At 28.5% G+C, this 11,024-nt stretch overlaps 1 long non-coding RNA gene across 1 annotated transcript; it reads right to left on the bottom strand.

Moving 5' to 3' along the window:
• Nucleotides 1-827: 827 nt before the first annotated feature.
• LOC113785707 (uncharacterized) lies at nucleotides 828-7,870 on the bottom strand. Its single transcript, XR_003471822.2, has 2 exons — nucleotides 7,672-7,870; nucleotides 828-1,220 (listed from the first exon to the last, which is right to left on the bottom strand). It is a non-coding gene; the product is annotated as an uncharacterized lncRNA (long non-coding RNA).
• Between the last annotated feature and the right edge of the window lie 3,154 nt (nucleotides 7,871-11,024).

Raw genomic sequence — 11,024 nt, 5'->3', positions numbered from 1 at the left:
AAAAATCCAATAAACAATATTTCATCCGTTCAATGATATGTTATAATATTTCATCATTTTTTATTTTTAATACAACTTTAATTTTTTTTATCAATTTTTTTTATCTTATTTTTTGTTTTACCAATTCTACTTCTAATTAATACTATATCATCACTCTCAATTCATTATTTCTTCATTTTATATTTCATAACTGGAATCAAGTTAATAAAGATAGTTTGATAAAATTAGTTTAGTCTCTTTCATTCATTATATTTTCTTAATATGTAGAAATTGGTCATGCAACAATTATTTTGGAACAAAGGAAATAACATTGTAAGTATAAATATCAGGAAAAGATGCATGAATAATAAACAAAATAACCATGAAAAATAAGAAAACAAAGAACTTAGAGAAATGAGAATGGAAGATTTTTGAACTCGCCAGCAGGGAACTTAAAGAAGTTGGGGTCTTGTTGATTTTGGGACTCATGTTGGCAGCCATAAGGAGGGAGAAGAAGAAAATATTTTTGGTATTAGAGAAGAAATAAAAGAGAAGAACCAAATTTATTAATTAGGAGGGTTTAGGATTTTACAAGAAAAATTGAAAAGTTAACAGATGTCTAATCGATAGAGAAATAGTTTAGATACTTTTAATTGATTTTAAAATTTAATATTAAATGCAGTTTCGATTTCTTTATTTAACTTAATCCAAAATTTTAGTCTTCTTATAATTTTGTTTTTGTAATTTTGATCTTATTATTTTTTTAAAATCAAGACATTTAGTCCACCCCTAAATTAATTGATTTGATAATTAAGTGAGATAACATGTATTTTGTCCACAAGTTAATGTAGAAGCCATGTCATATTTTAATTACTTAAATTATTTTTAATAAAATTGTGAGGCAACAAATGTTAATGGTTGCGACAGTGAATGATCAGCAGTCGGGAAAATGTTGTCTTCTGAGACAAAACTCGGTGTGGACATCATCACTATAATTAATTCAGATTGATGCACCTTATTAGGTGGGAGTGAAAATACTGCAACTTGTTGGGTATGAGGCTTAACATGTTGCTGGTGGGATGCCGCACATATTGTGACGTTGGTATAGTGGCATTGGCATCAAGTGGCAATTGATTAATTGTTGCTTGTACCTGCTAAGCCGCTTGAGTTATCTTATGCGGTAAAATCATGTGATTTTTCTTCAAAGGAAGCTTGAGTCTAATACTTTGTTTTGGAGTCATCTATAAAAAATAAGATGAATAAAAACAATTAACACACAATAGTAAACCAAATTCAAGATGTATTCAAGATTAGCAACTCTACAATATTAAAGAACTTGAATCTAAAACTAAAATATAAATAAGGTAGAATATGAAGATTTGTACAAACAAACAACTACTATTTATATTTCCTAAAAATTCAAACGTCAATTGAAGAATCATCTTCATCTTCATCATCCATATCACTATCATTATCAATTGGAATATTTGGAACAAACGTTACATTGACTTCTTCATCGTTATATGTTTCATCATGCAAGCCAACCATTTCTTCAATTTCAATTAATTGTTCAACATGTGCCATATCTTCATCTTGATATGGCATGTCATGTCGACTTCGTCCACCTCTACATGACCCATAGGCTTTGTTTCGATAATTGCAGACCAATGACGCTTATCAGTTTGCATTTTAGGATAGGGTACATAATACACTTGTCTAGCTTTTTGTGCAATTATGAAGGGATCATAAAGATCATATTTCTGATTCATCTTGATATCTACAATATCATATTGTGGATGAACTTTGGTTCCTCTGTTTCATCTAGGACCAAACCATTGGCAATAAAACAAGGCTACCTTGTGAGGCAATTTGTAATACTCAAACTCGAATATATGTTGGATGACTCCATAGAAATCATCTTCCCATCCTCTAGTAGCCCTTTTCACATAAACTCCACTACTTATGGTTTTCTTACCCTGAGACCAAGATTTTGTGATAAATTTGTACCCATTAATGTAATACTTGTGCCAAGTTTTGACTATTGAGTTAGGACCCCAAGCTAATGATATCATGTTAGGGCCAGTCACACCATTTTCCTTGTCACTGGCCTATACAAACATGATATTCACAATAGTTTGGTGAGAAGTTCTAATTTATTTGCAACAAAATTCAATAAAGCACTTACATACGCACGAAACCATTCTAGGAATTCTTAACGTATACGAATTTGAGATATAGGATCTTCTTCAATAATGGAATTAGAGTGCAAAAAGGCGTTGTCAATAATGAGAGAATTGTTATTACATGTATTTGGTAATTATGTGGTGTGTGTGCTTACAAACTTCGTACTCAATATATGGCTTGACGTCGTTGCAATTGATGAGGATGTGTACATGAGCAGACCTTCTTTCAGCATCACTTAAGCAATGTGTTTGGGTCTTCCCACTATGACGTCTTAATTGATTGCTAATTGGCAGTGTTCTTGTGACAACATCATTTAATTTTGTAGCTTCATTAAGTTGACTTCTATCAAACAAATATATTATTTTGAAATAGTGGGAACAAAAATATGTTATCTCTCGATGTAAGTATGACATACATATTGAGCCTTCCACTCTAGTCTTGTTTTTCAATGTGCGCTTAAAATCATCCCTCATTATGGAAAAGTGATAGCAATAATTTAATAAATGTGAAAATATCTAGAAAAAAAATGAAATCCTTAATGTTGAATATAAAATACCTTTCAAATGGATACATCCACCGATATGGAACTGGACCACCAAGTTTTGCCTCATACGGGAGGTAAATTGGAAGATGCTTCATTGAATCAAAGAATCCTGGTAGGAAGATTCTTTCAAGTTTGCATATGATGAATGAAATATTTTCACACAATTTGACCAATTCATCATGTCTTAAGCTATTGCTGCACAAGCCCTTAAAGAATTGATTTAATTCTGTTAATGGTTTCCACACATGGTCAGACAATGAACTAAATGCAAATGGAAGCAAACACTCCATAAATATGTGACAATCGTGACTTTTCATCTCATTCACTTGTCCTCTATTAACATATGCACATCTTGCCAAGTTAGAAGCATACCTATGTGACATCTTAAGCTCATTTATCCATTTACAAACTTTCTTTGCCTCATTAGACGTAAGTCAATAATTTGCCTTAGGTTTTGTCATTTTTCCATTGTTATGTGGAACCAACTCCAAGTCGTTACGTTGGCAAATGATGGTCAAGTCCATTTGTGCTCTTTCATTGCCCTTAGTCTTGTTCTTAACATTTATGACAATGTTAAACACATTATCGAAGAATTTTTTTTCTATGTGCATGACATCTAAATTATGCCTTATTTCCATCCATACACACTGAATATGCCAACTTATCTTGGGTACTACATCCAGATAACATGCCATAAACAGGAAAATCGTTAATTGTCTTCATTAAAGTTGCCCTAATTACAAAGTTTTGTTTCATGGAAATATCATTAGTCAAAGCCCATTCACTCCACAAATGTTTGCTTTTGGGTTAGATGGGTCAGGTATGAGGCAAGTCAAAAACATGAATGGTTTAGTCATGCACATTTCAGGCGGTAGATTATACGGGGTCACAACAACAAGCCAACAAGAATATGAGGATGAAGATGTCTGAATGTATGGCGTTAAGCCATCATAACATAAACCAAGCCTTACATTTCTTGGTTCATTTGCGAAGTTTGGATACTTTGCATCAAAATGATTCCAAGCTTCCCCATTAGACGGATGACGTAAAATGCCTGAACTCGATCTATTATGTTGATGCCATCTCCTTTAGGCAGTAGTTTCCATTGATGCATACAACCTTTTTAACCTATGAGTCATTGACATATAGAACATCCTCTTAACTAGAATGTCTTTGTGGTTACCTATCCCAGGCTTAAGAGGAACATATCAGTGTTCATGAAAAAACCTACACTCTAGATCTGCACTATTGTCTTTGTAGTACAACATGCACCCTTTAATACAACAATTAATTTTCTCACACTTCAATCTAGCATTGTCACCAATTTTTTCACTTAGTAAATTTTTTTTGGAAGTGAATCCTTAAAAGAACACACATCTACAAGCATGCTTGCAAAGAAATCAAGACATTTATGCGGAACATTCCAATTTGATTTGCAAGTTAAAAGTTTCACGTATATTGAAAGTTTTGAATCAGAAGTCCCCTCATATAAAGGTTTGTTTGCAGCAGTTAACAAATCATAAAAGACTTGAGCATCATCATTTGGGAGCTCTTCATTAATCTCTTCCTCGTTGCCCTCATCACCCATATTTTGTAAGTCATACGTAGGACCAAATGCATCATTGATCATATGTTGCATTAACGTAAATCGATCATCGTTATCAATATATCAACTAGTACTTGGAACATTTTTTGCGTCAATATGTGGGGTTTCTTCACCATGCTCAGTCTAATACCAATAATTTAGTTGGAACCCAAACCTATACAAGTGAACTTTGACTTCACTTGCAGACAATACATAGCTACACATGCAATTGTGACAAGGACATCTGATGCCACCATCTTTTACAAATTGATTTTGACTTATTGCCTTCGTTATAAACTTTTCAACACCTTTTGCGAAGGTTGGTTTCAACCCTCCTCATTGAACTAAAAGTCTGTCATATACCCAACTGCGATCTGGATGATAGCCATCCATATTTTGAAGGACAAATAAAGAATTGAGGAACGATGGAACTGTTAATAGAATGTAATTTTACATATCAAATAGGATATATGTACAAACCTCAAACAAGTTATTACTCAGTTCAAATTGAAAATAATATTCTCCAAGCACTAACTAATTGTCAAAACCAATTCCATTACCACTCATTGTTTTTACATCAATTATGTCAATATACGTCAATAACTCTAACCTAATGTATTATACTATATAAAAAAAATAATGAACCTGATGCATATGTAAACATACTTCATATTATCTATCACATTTTTATTAGTCATTGTATAGCTTATTTTACTTCCTATACAAATTATGTTGCTGCACCACAAATCAACTTTAAAAAAAATATATATATATCTAAAAGACCCAATTCAAGGGTTGGCAAAAAAATATGCAGCAAAAAAAAAAAAAACTCCAAGGAAATCAAAATTACCAAACAATCAATCTGACATGATCTAGCATCTATTTAAATTATCTAGCATTTTGTCTATTGTCACTTATAAACCAAACTCTAAGTTTTCAATTGCGTATGTTTTGTTATTTTTTTATTGCAATTTCAAAGGTTGAAAGACAAATATTATATACTATTCACTTCCTTTATCAAAAGATCAATATCAAACTTCAAGAGATTCAAGATATTTGTGAATGTAAGCATATACATTGGTCATGACAAACGTGAGACACACATTGAAGGTTGGTGCTGCATAGCTTTAGAAAAAAACTATAAGTTAAAAAACACATTTTTTTGGAACAAGTGCAACAATACAAAGAGACAACACAACAAAGTAGTAGAGAATTTTACAAAAACAAAATGCAACAAAACAACAAAGACAATAAAAATAGATAATAAATAGGAATTTATTATAAGAAGTTGCAAAGTTAACTTAATGGGAGACCAAAGATGACAACTTTCTTGTCATGCAACATAAAATTGAACAGAGGCAAATATTAGAGACTATTCACTCCCTTTTTCCTTTTATCATAAGATTAATATCAAACTTCAAGAGATTTGTGAAATTTTTTAGCAAACTACTATGCTTTTTAATACTCAATCTTCTATTCAATATATAAGCGACAAGGACCTACCAGTAGCACTTCACTCCACACAATCCACTCCAAATCACAAATGCATATGTAGCAAATGTATCTATATTTATAAATTGGAATGGAATCTGAAACATGGTAATATAAAACTAGAAATGCATTATGTAGCAAATGTATGATAGTTAGTCCCTTATTTTCTTGTAGTATAAATTAGAAAAAAATATTACTTTTAAAATATTTCAAACATTAATTAATAAAATTTATTTTTAATTAAAAATATCATTTTATATTTTAAAATAATCAAACTATTAATTTTATCAAACACTTCAATTAACATAATAATTATCAATTATAAGTTATCAATAATTTTTACCAACAAGAGCCTTTACCTAACTATACCTAACTAGAAGAAAGAAAATAACAGTTATGTTTATTTTAAGTTGGGTGGGTAGTTGAGGAGACACAAACAAAAGTTAAAATTTACAATCATACTAAATGTATACAATACTAGAGCTGTAAAAATATTTGGTCCAACGTATTAGTAAAGACCGATTTTTTAAAAACAAGAATAAAATAAACAAGTTTTCTTTTTGTCTGAGCCATTCATCTCATATTAAAAAGAACTAATGCACTGCAACCGAAAAATACAGTTTTTGTAAAATAAAATATTATGAGTAATTTTTAGAGATGATTTAAATAATAAGTTTTTTTAAAGTAATAGAAGACCATAATTAAGAAAGAAAAATAAATCTAATTTATTAAAAACACCAAATATTCCTCTAAAAGTCAAGAAACAACATAAATTTTGACTCCGACCAAAACCGCTATTAATTATTACTCTATCTTCTTTCTTTAAAAATTGAATGCAACCAAGTACAAAATGGATCAGACTAAACTGACTCATTTATATGGACAGACCTTTCAGATCAGAGCGGGTCAGGTCGGCCCGACCCATTTGACAACTCTATTCAATCCAATGAAAATCTATTTAATATTTACTATTGTTATTTCATGGTCGATATGATTATACTTAAATGTGTAGAATCAAAACAATCGTCACATTATTAAACAAACTAAGAAATTCAATCATAACAATCGTAGTATCATAGCAACATAGTAAACAAAGAAAGAAAGTGAATGATTTTAATGACAAATTAAATCAAGAACCAAACAACCAGGAACAATCTATAAGTATTGATAACAAAGCTAATATCCTCAATATAGAGAATATAAGTCCTATAACTTAACACTAGAGTCCATAGTTCTGGTATGGGAGCTAACAAGTAAACAAAATGAAGCTAAGTATTATTATGAAAGTAAAAGCAAAAGAGTTAAAATCTAATTCTAGAAAATGAGATTAAGAATTTTTCTCTGTTTTATACTATAGCCACACTATAACATTGCTATTCTAAAGATGGTGTGAAATATATTTCCAACATAAAATCCCCTATTTTTTATTACAATAATAGCTTTACATCTAGAAGGTTATAACAGAAAGATAAAACCCAAAATAAAGTCACAAAAGCCAAAACATTCTTTGAAAAAATAAAATGCTAGCACTTTTTCTACGTACATGTTTCACTCAACTAGCCTCAGATGATAGCAGAAGCACAACTAAATGATGTATAAAAATGTCTCACTACTTGATCCCTTCAATGCATAACATTCACTACAACACTATTAATTACAACATTATGTAAGAAAAATACAGAATCAGATCTAAAGAATATGAATAATTTTGAATTTGAAGTAAAATTGTTAGGATTTTAAATAAAAGTTGGGGCTTTTTTAGATAATGATGAAATTTGAGCACGATAATAAGGGAAAATAACTTACCCTTGAAGAAGGAAATAGCTAGTGATAGAGGAAATAGCTAGTGACGGTGGAAAGAAGATAGAACGATAAGAAGAAAGAGAACCTGTGAATGAGAGAGAGCGATCGTCAAGGCGGCAGCCAGAGCGGTCTAAGTTGACGGAGCGGCGGGAATTTGGGTTAGAGAAAGTTGTAATCTGGAGGAGATTGGAAGAAGAAGAAAGGTTTATAATTGTATAGGTTGCAATCTGAATGAGTGAGTTTTTTTGGTTTTGAGAATGAAGAGTTGTTTCACATAAACTTTAAAAAAAAAAAAAACTAAACACAAAAACTTTTTATAAAAAAGAAATTAATAAATAAAACTTTACTTGTATATTACCCATAGACAATTTGTGGAACAATTAAAATTATTCTCTTTATTTATCTACTGAGAAGTTATAATAAAAACAACACAAAGAAATTTCCCACAATTTAAGTGAGAGTTGCATTTGTTTTCTTTATCCTCATATTTTTTAATTTTACTTACGAAATAATCGGAGAAATTAATTAAAAAAAACAATTTATTTTATAGAAAATATATACATAGTTTTTCCGTAGATAACAATTGATATTCTCCCGGACTGAAATCTGTGGATAATTTTTCGTAGATATGCGAATCTTTTCTTGTAGTGAATATTATATTTAATTTTAAAAAAAAAAATCAAAATGTTAAAACAAATGAACGATGAAATCAAAAGAATAGAAAATGGAAAATAAAAATATAAAGATCCCTAAGTTCAGAAAAACTCTCTACGAATTTGGAGGTTTTTTGAAGGTTAGGATTCTTCACATTACCTGATCTATGTTATATTTACTGCAGATTTACATTGAGTCTGGGATTAGACAAGAGAATGCATGTAAAGCTACAACAAAAGGTGCCAAAATCAAGCATAAAACCATGTTCAGTTTTGATAATTAAATGTGATTATATAAAAAAATCTTCCTTACCGTTATCAGTTAATCACAACTTAGGAAATAGCCCCCTTTCCTTTCAATAATCCAACCGGTATTTAAAAATAAATATCACCGTTAATTTATTCTTACTATCAATTGAGTCACTCCTTATAAATTTGACACTGTAAAACATAGTGCATATAAGAGTAATTCTACCAAATTGTGACTACACATAAGTTTCTCTCTTCTTTGTGGTAAATTTATTCTCCACACTGTCGACTTTATTGAGCTTATTATTATTGGTGAAGAATGACATAGTATCACATGTAAGGATAATGTGGTACTCATGCGATTCACATATAAAATTGTCTGCTATTGATTGATATAAAATGTAGGTAAAATATATCTCGCGAGTCTTTAATTTACATTAATATAACATATTGATCCTTTATTTTTATTTTTATAACAAATTGGTTATTTTTTTTTTTTTAGTGTCAAGTTTCTTTTTTATGTTTATAAATATTTACATCAATGATCTTAATTTCAAATCAATAAAATTAAAATTTAAAATTCTCCTAATTTTTTCAATAAACTCATATAATTTTTAAGGGATTTTGATTGCAATAATTATAAGACATAAACTTTCAATCACATTTTTTTAAAATAATTAATAAGAGATAATTCGAGTGAGATAAATTTTAAAAAACAAAATATATAAACAGTCTTTCGCCTATTCTCAATCACCTTATAATATATTAACAAACAAAATGAATAAACAATCAATTTAGTTCCTAAACGAACATCATCTCACTAATTTAGTCCCTAAATTATTAAAATCAACTAAAAGGTCTTTCGCCTATTCTCCCATCCAACTATTTAGTATATCTATTAATTTGTATCTGTTAAATGCTCATTAGTAGTCTCTAAACTATAAAAATACTTCAAACCCGTACTTAATCATAAAAAAAAATAACAATTTAGTCCCTCAAAATTCAATTTTTTTTTTGTTAAACACCTCATTTCTTTTTATCATATCTTGAACTCATCTTGTAAACAAAACAACATTTGTATTAACTTTTTACACTTCTAAATTGTCATATAGGACAACAATTATCCAATGGCTTTAATGTTAAGATTAGACTTAAGTTTGTAACTTTTGATTTATTAGTATTTGTAACTTTTGATTTCCAATTATTAAATTGACAATGAATTTCATATGTTGGTGTCAAACAAAGTAACAATAAAAAAATGGTACAAAAAATAAGAGTTAATAAACATAATAAATAGTTTAATTACTATGCATTGACATTGTAAAAAGTTTTACACTATCAAGATATCACAATTATTAATAATTGTGACTTTTGATGTAGTTACAATAAAAGTTAAAGATTTCTAATGATATGACGGTTGAGATTGACAGTGTAAAATACTTTTACATGTTATCAAAACCACTATAAAACAATAATTATCGCATTTGCAAAAAAAACAATTTGTCCAAAAAAATAATTGCTTTTGATTTTCAATGCAACCTTAATTATTATTATTATTATTATTATTATTATTATTATTATTATTATTATTATTATTATTTTATCAATTCTATCGTGTAATTAATATTATGTGCATTATTTTCAATTTATTATATTTACACTTTGCATTTATGAAAATTGAAATCAATTTATGCATGATTGATTCATTATAATATTATTATATTTACACTTCTGTCTTTTTATTTATCATATTTTTTTTAATTTATATGAAATGATTAAATGTAATAATTATTTTAGAATGAACGGGGTAATATATAAAGTATAAATATAAATATAGGTAAAAGATGTATGAAAAATAAACAAAATAACAATGAAAAACAGGAAGACAAAGAACTTTCAGAACTGAGAATGAATGATTTTCAGACTCACCAACAGAGAACTTAAAGAAGTTGGGGTCTTGTTGATTTTAGGATTCTTGTTGGCAGCAATAATGAGGAATAATAAGAAAATATTTTTGGTATTAGAAAAGTTAATGGAAGGTCTATACGTATATTTTGCCTATAAATTAAGAGGATTTGGGGTTTTATAAGAGAAATTGAAAAGTTAACCAAATGAGTAATTTGGTGATGGATAAATAGTTTAGAGATTTTTTAATTAACTTTAATAGTTTAGGAATTAAATTAATGAAAAAATATTAATTTAGAGAATAAATTAACTGTTTATTCTAAATAAAATTGCTAATAAAATAAATATATCAATTAGTTTTCATATACTTTAAAAAAATAGTTATAACTAAACTTTGGCATTTTCACTAATAAAATGATTATGATTGTTTGATAGAATAAATAAATTACATTAACAATAACGATGAATATAAATCAAACTTTTATATATATATATATATATATATATATATATATATATAACAAATTTAAGCATGGACCATGATCACCATGAATCAATTTGAAAAAATGTTTAAATTTTAAAAATCAAATAAGTTATTTTTTAAACATAAACACTAATATCATCGTTATTT

Source organism: Cicer arietinum, chromosome 3 (genome assembly GCF_000331145.2).
Source record: "Cicer arietinum cultivar CDC Frontier isolate Library 1 chromosome 3, Cicar.CDCFrontier_v2.0, whole genome shotgun sequence".
NCBI classification, from domain to species: Eukaryota; Viridiplantae; Streptophyta; class Magnoliopsida; order Fabales; family Fabaceae; genus Cicer; species Cicer arietinum.
This window is presented reverse-complemented; position numbering and strand designations above follow the sequence as displayed.